Source organism: Abramis brama (genome assembly GCF_963993115.1).
Source record: "Abramis brama genome assembly, chromosome: 12".
Lineage (NCBI taxonomy): Eukaryota > Metazoa > Chordata > Actinopteri > Cypriniformes > Leuciscidae > Abramis > Abramis brama.
In genome coordinates this window covers 2,011,498-2,019,676 of record NC_139974.1, presented here as the reverse complement: position 1 = coordinate 2,019,676, position 8,179 = coordinate 2,011,498, and the positions used below count along the sequence as shown (strand labels likewise).

General features: G+C 38.0%; 1 long non-coding RNA gene across 1 annotated transcript; it reads right to left on the bottom strand.

Annotated features, from left to right (window-relative positions):
- On the bottom strand, positions 1-1,745 carry LOC311093683. Its single transcript, XR_014608466.1, has 3 exons — positions 1,553-1,745; positions 815-1,040; positions 1-610 (listed from the first exon to the last, which is right to left on the bottom strand). It is a non-coding gene; the product is annotated as an uncharacterized lncRNA (long non-coding RNA).
- Positions 1,746-8,179: the final 6,434 nt, after the last annotated feature.

Here is an 8,179-nt window from a genome sequence, read left to right as displayed (position 1 = left end):
CAATAGTGACATATAACAAAGGCAATAAAGAAGCATTTGATTCGATCTATACAACAAGGTAAATTCACCTTACTTTAACAACATAAATCAATCAATTGCTCGAAACGGAGTGGGAAGAAGTCAGACCCACCCCTTAATTGTTGACGTTATCATAACTCTCAATTACAATTTTATACACATATGAAAAAAACACAAACATATCTTAAATACACACCATATATTACTGCAGGTAACAATTATAGTAATTCCAACAATGGTAATCAGAATACCCACACAGCCTATGAATACATGAATACATCTATACAATTACAGTAATATAAACAAAACATGGTAATCAGAATACCTACAAGATAAGATAACACGGCCTATGAATACATGAATACATGAACACAACACCAGACGATTAAGCGCTGTCCTCCTTGTACTGTGACGAGACCTTCTGTTCATAGAGTGCTTTAAACTGGTGAAGACTTTGACTTTCTTTGAGTTCGAGCCCCAGATTATTCCATAGTTTAACTCCGCATACAGACACACAGAAACTCCTCCTGGTGGTTTTGACCGTTGGTATTGAAAAGTTCCCATAGATCCTCCTACTGTACAACTGCTCTCTCTGTGTGAATAACTTTTGTATATTAGCAGGTAATAGGTTGTGAAATGCTTTAAATAAGAATTGTGCCGTGTTGAATTTAACAAGGTCCTGTATTTTTAATAACTTTGATTTGAGAAAAAGTGGAAAAGTGGATACTGAGCATATTCTAACATTTCATCATGTTGAGATATATAACATTGATTAGTTTTATGTACATTTGCTCACCTGTCTAATAAAGCTCATGCAAGAGCGGCGTCTCTGTCGAGTCGAAGTTAGTCGCGGACGCTAGCTCTCAGCATCTCCAAAACGCCACGCTGATATTGATCCTCGTTTTAGTTCTCCTTTTGTCCCAAAGTCTGCTTGCCATGATCCATAATGTTTGAACGAAACAACATCAGCGTGAGCGCGCCACTAGATATAACGCAGTCGTCCACGTCTGTCGCCATGGTTACTATGGCAGAAATGAAGAGAGTGTCTGTCTTTATGAACACATAATTGAATTGTTAATTCAAAAATGCAGATACATTTATCACTGAAACAATGTTGATAAATGTGTTGATCTGAGATGTGCAACGGTTCTGCTTTGGGTTTATTTTGAACTATTCTCATTTGCGAAATAGATCAAAAACAGACAATATTGTGTCTGAAATTTAACTGCCATAATATTAACTTCTTGTTTATTGAACTATTAAAATCAGGATCACATTTGCACTCATGCTGATATCCGGGAAGAACAGCAAGCTTGCTCATGTGATGTTGCTTAACTATAATATATGATATAAATATATGAGACGAAAACTCACAGAGGAGCATTTTTGCCTCATATATTGAATCCAGGGTCAGTCTGACTGTATTCTACTGTGAAAATCAAGCCAAGTGAATGTCATACTCAATCATTTCATTTTGGACATCACTAAAACAACAACTACTATATTATCTTAGATTATATACTATATCACAGACCTCTAGCTGCAAACACATGTTGACAGAATCCTCTGTTGATCTGAAGGTGAATTAGCCAGTGTCATCATTAGATGTTCTGGATTACTGTACAGTGTCTTGCATTGGCACATCCTGGTGGTCATCATGATCAGTGTTTCTGTGCTGATGTTGGCATTTCTTGTAGACAACAAATATAATCCCAGCCAGAACCAGAACCAGAACCAGAGCTCCAGACACAGACACAATAATCCTGATCTCTGCAGCTGAAAGGAGGAAGGAGGGAAGAGAACACCGTTTTAAAAATGTTTGCTTCTTTTTTCTTTTTCTCTCAATGCCTCCTGTTTTACTTACTAGGTTGTTTTTCAGGTGGTTTATCCTCTGTTTCTGTAGAGGAGATTGAAAGGTTACTCACAGTTTAGCATCAATTTTCTGTTCAAATCCTGATTAAAAATCAGCTCAAATATCTCTCCTCCTCCACTGATCTTCTCTCACCTGTGACTGAGACTGTGATCAAGGTTTCTCCTTCATAATCCAGAACTCTGTATGTTCCAGTGTCAGTGACTGTAAACTCATTAATGATCAGAGTCTCGTCACTGACGGTCAGTCGATCACTGTTGACCCCGTGACCTCTCGTCCACACCTCTGTCCAGCCTTCACTAGAGCTTCTCTCCACTTTATCAGCGTTGATCAACAGAACATCCAACTTCAGATCCTCTCCTTTCTGCACAGAGATCTCATCTGAGGAGGAACATTGAGAAGACATTCATCATTATTATAAAGGTGTCAAACTATCGTGGCCATGAGCACATATTTAGTATCAGGGGACCAGATGTAATCATGTAAATAAGCACATGATGATGGTTTGATCAGTTTTGACTTTACCATGAATATGAAGATGATACTCCAGGATTAGTCGCTCCAGCACTGTCTGATCATTATTATAATAAACTCTCAAAATGTTTCCCAGCATCACTGTAGATAATATCTTTGATGACGCAATGCTTTTTCAGTATTTCTTCATCTCAGCGGCAAACAGCACAAAAACAACAATTGCTGACCTCACAAGACCTCACTCATATTTGCACATATCTGATGATCTAAACCTTCACAGTCACACTCAGGTGATGAGGACGGATATTTTTTATCTATTTGACACAGTATATAATGAACAATAAGAGCCAAAAGTCTAGTAAGATTAGTAAGCTAAATGACAAAAACAAAACTACAAATGATCAAATTCCATATTTAATTAATTAAATTAATATATATATATATATACAATATAATACACATATTGTATCCAAAATCCAAATATTACTTCATCAAAAGTGGTTAAGACATTTATAAAAGAGCAAGTGTTTTTAATGGTATAGTGTTTTCTCAATACATATTTTTAATACAGCTTTAAAGAATACCTGAAAATCCCATAGTAAACAGTCAAAGGGAACAGCAGCGAGATGTAATATGGGAAAGAAACAAATTTGTGCAAAGATTGCATACAAACTGTTGACAGCTGAATGGTTTGAGTATAAATTAAAAATGCTGTTAATGTATAAACTATAGATATGTTGCTTGATGTCACCAACTGAACACTAATGGCAGCTGTTTTGGCAGAATATGTTGGTGCAACACCTTACTAACACACTTTATGCTGGCTTTTCCTTTGTCACAAATATACATTCATATAAATACATTTTATTCTGCCAGTCATTCACAGTTAGACACATTTTGTTGATAATTATAAAACAAAAACAGTATTTTGTTGAGTGTGTTTTTGTGCTGGTTTCAGCCTGTCTGACTCCCAAAGCTTTTCATATTCTTCATATTATATTATGTTCAGTGTTTAGTTCACAGTGATGGACATTTTTTGCATTATTTGCAATAAATAATTTGCAATATTTGCCAACTTACTTAATTTACTTCCAGAGGCATTTATACTTTTATATGGGAATTTTTCTAATTATATGCATGCAACATCTTTTAAAGTTACAATAAAAAAATTTCGCCACTAGGGGTCGCTAACCTCTTACAAGAACAAAGGCGTCGGTTGATGACGCATAAGCGGAATTATAGAACTTGTCGTCATGCAGGATCTAATAATGTTTATGGATGAGTGAATACAGTGATGTTGTTAACATGACTGTGGTATGAAGCAGGGCGCGAGTGCTAATGAGATACAGATCTCAGCGCCACACGCGTTAAGGACATTTCATTCTACCGAACTAACGTTCCCGCAAGCAGGGCCGGCCCTGACCAATTTGCTGCCCTAGGCAAGATTTTACCTGGCGCCCCATGCATCACAGCCCATTTCACCCTGTCATTGTGTTCATGATTTAGCATATATATATATATATATATATATATATATATATATATATATATATATATATATATATATAAATATAAATATATATATATATATATATACAGTGAGGAAAATAAGTATTTGAACACCCTGCTATTTTGCAAGTTCTCCCACTTAGAAATCATGGAGGGGTCTGAAATTGTCATCGTAGGTGCATGTCCACTGTGAGAGACATAATCCAAAAAAAAAAAATCCAGAAATCACAATGTATGATTTTTTAACTATTTATTTGTATGATACAGCTGCAAATAAGTATTTGAACACCTGAGAAAATCAATGTTAATATTTGGTACAGTAGCCTTTGTTTGCAATTACAGAGGTCAAACGTTTCCTGTAGTTTTTCACCAGGTTTGCACACACTGCAGGAGGGATTTTGGCCCACTCCTCCACACAGATCTTCTCTAGATCAGTCAGGTTTCTGGGCTGTCACTGAGAAACACGGAGTTTGAGCTCCCTCCAAAGATTCTCTATTGGGTTTAGGTCTGGAGACTGGCTAGGCCACGCCAGAACCTTGATATGCTTCTTACAGAGCCACTCCTTGGTTATCCTGGCTGTGTGCTTCGGGTCATTGTCATGTTGGAAGACCCAGCCTCGACCCATCTTCAATGCTCTAACTGAGGGAAGGAGGTTGTTCCCCAAAATCTCGCAATACATGGCCCCGGTCATCCTCTCCTTACAGTGCAGTCGCCCTGTCCCATGTGCAGAAAAACATCCCCCAAAGCATGATGCTACCACCCCCATGCTTCACAGTAGGGATGGTGTTCTTGGGATGGTACTCATCATTCTTCTTCCTCCAAACACGTTTAGTGGAATTATGACCAAAAAGTTCTATTTTGGTCTCATCTGACCACATGACTTTCTCCCATGACTCCTCTGGATCATCCAAATGGTCATTGGCAAACTTAAGACGGGCCTTGACATGTGCTGGTTTAAGCAGGGGAACCTTCCGTGCCATGCATGATTTCAAACCATGACGTCTTAGTGTATTACCAACAGTAACCTTGGAAACGGTGGTCCCAGCTCTTTTCAGGTCATTGACCAGCTCCTCCTGTGTAGTTCTGGGCTGATTTCTCACCTTTCTTAGGATCATTGAGACCCCACGAGGTGAGATCTTGCATGGAGCCCCAGTCCGAGGGAGATTGACAGTCATGTTTAGCTTCTTCCATTTTCTAATGATTGCTCCAACAGTGGACCTTTTTTCACCAAGCTGCTTGGCAATTTCCCCGTAGCCCTTTCCAGCCTTGTGGAGGTGTACAATTTTGTCTCTAGTGTCTTTGGACAGCTCTTTGGTCTTGGCCATGTTAGTAGTTGGATTTTTACTGATTGTATAGGGTGGACAGGTGTCTTTATGCAGCTAACGACCTCAAACAGGTGCATCTAATTTAGGATAATAAATGGAGTGGAGGTGGACATTTTAAAGGCAGGCTAACAGGTCTTTGAGGGTCAGAATTCTAGCTGATAGACAGGTGTTCAAATACTTATTTGCAGCTGTATCATACAAATAAATAGTTAAAAAATCATATATTGTGATTTCTGGATTTTTTTTTTTAGATTATGTCTCTCACAGTGGACATGCACCTACGATGACAATTTCAGACCCCTCCATGATTTCCAAATGGGAGAACTTGCAAAATAGCAGGGTGTTCAAATACTTATTTTCCTCACTGTACATACATACACACACACACACACACACACACACACACACACATTACAGCAGAACTGTTTCCAACACTCATAATAAATCATCATATTAGAATGATTTCTAAAGGATCATGTGATTGACCGGATGTCACATGTGACACTGAAGAATGGAGTAATGTTTCTGACGCTCTGTTTCTGACGCACGTCAAGCACTCAATGGGCGGGGGAAGATTGAAGAGCCGGAGATTGAAGTTTTTTGTTTTTTTTTGCTTTATTTGGTAGTATTTCGAATTAATGGTTTTAAAATAGTAGCCTATTATAATAAAAAAAATGTAAAAAAAAAAAAAAAAAAAAAAATTCACTCGTTCACTCATTCTGGCGCCCCTATGGATGAGTGGCGCCCTTAGCATTTGCCTATATCGCCTATGCCGCGGGCCGTCCCTGCCCGCAAGTGCTGAATAATACTCACACAGGGCAGTTTATTAGACGAATGAAACTTGTGAGGGAACGCAGCGCTGTTTCACTTGCTCTACACTATCACACTAAACTGCATTTGAGTGTGTTAAAGTTATAATGTTATTCTATGTGTTAGTTTGGCTGTATGAGACTAGCAGTGAGCGAGATCAACATTAGAATAACATACTTTAACATAATTTATTTTTTATTTCGAGCAATAGTGACATATAACAAAGGCAATAAAGAAGCATTTGATTCGATCTATACAACAAGGTAAATTCACCTTACTTTAACAATATAAATCAATCAATTGCTCGAAACGGAGTGGGAAGAAGTCAGACCCACCCCTTAATTGTTGACGTTATCATAACCGCTAAATATAACGCAGTCGTCCACGTCTGTTGCCATGGTTACTACGGCAGAACGAGCAGAAACCAGGGATAACGTGGATATTACGTCATTGACAGGCGACAGGGGACGGGCACTTTTGAATTGTGAATTTCTCAGAATTTACAAATTCTTGGAAACATTTAGGATACAGTGCACAACTGAAAGAAATATATAACACTGTGCAAGTGGTTTTTGGATATTTTGATACAAAATTCTTATACGAGTTATTCATTATTTGATTCATTCAGGAAATGAAGAGAGTGACTGTCTTTATGAACACATAATTGAATTGTTAATTCAAAAATGCAGATACATTTATCAATGAAGCAATGTTGATAAATGTGTTGATCAGAGATGTGCAACGGTTCTGCTTTGGGTTTATTTTGAACTATTCTCATTTGTGAAATAGATCAAAAACAGACAATATTGTGTCTGAAATTTAACTGCCATAATATTAACTTCTTGTTTATTGAACTATTAAAATCAGGATCACATTTGCACTCATGCTGATATTCGGGAAGAACAGCAAGCTTGCTCATGTGATGTTGCTTAACTATAATATATGATATAAATATATGAGACGAAAACTCACAGAGGAGCATTTTTGCCTCATATATTGAATCCAGGGTCAATCTAACTGTATTCTACAGTGAAAATCAAGCCAAGTGAATGTCATACTCAATAATTTCATTTTGCACATCACTAAAACAACAACTACTATATTATCTTAGATTATATACTATATCACAGACCTCTATCTGCAAACACATGTTGACAGAATCCTCTGTAGATCTGAAGGTGAATTAGCCAGTGTCATCATTAGATGTTCTGGATTACTGTACAGTGTCTTGCATTGGCACATCCTGGTGGTCATCATGATCAGTGTTTCTGTGCTGATGTTGGCATTTCTTGTAGACAACAAATATAATCCCAGCCAGAACCAGAACCAGAACCAGAGCTCCAGACACAGACACAATAATCCTGATCTCTGCAGCAGAAAGGAGGAAGGAGGGAAGAGAACACCGTTTTAAAAATGTTTGCTTCTTTTTTCTTTTTCTCTCAATGCCTCCTGTTTTACTTACTAGGCTGTTTTTCAGGTGGTTTATCCTCTGTTTCTGTAGAGGAGATTGAAAGGTTACTCACAGTTTAGCATCAATTTTCTGTTCAAATCCTGATTAAAAATCAGCTCAAATATCTCTCCTCCTCCACTGATCTTCTCTCACCTGTGACTGAGACTGTGATCAGGGTTTCATTATTAGAGTCCAGAACTCTGTATGTTCCAGTGTCAGTGTCTGTAAACTCATTAATGATCAGATTTCCATCACTGTCATTCAGTCGATCTCTGCAGACTCCACCGTCTCTCGTCCAGACCTTCTTCCACTCTGAGCTGATTGTGTTCTGATGCTTCACTTTATCAGCATTGGTCAACAGAACATCCAACTTCAGATCCTCTCCTTTCTGCACAGAGATCTCATCTGAGGAGGAACACAGACATTCAGCATTATTATAAAGGTGTCAAACTATCGTGGCCATGAGCACATATTTAGTATCAGGGGACCAGATGTAATCATGTAAATAAGCACATGATGATGGTTTGATCAGTTTTGACTTTACCATGAATATGAAGATGATACTCCAGGGTTTGTGGCTCTGTCTGATTATCACTGTAACGGACTCTCAAAATGTATTTTCCAGCATCACTGTAGATCAGATCCTTGATGACGACGTCACATGATCCTGTTTTAAACACTCGACCACTGCAGTTTCTCTTCTCACACACAGAGATGTTTTTA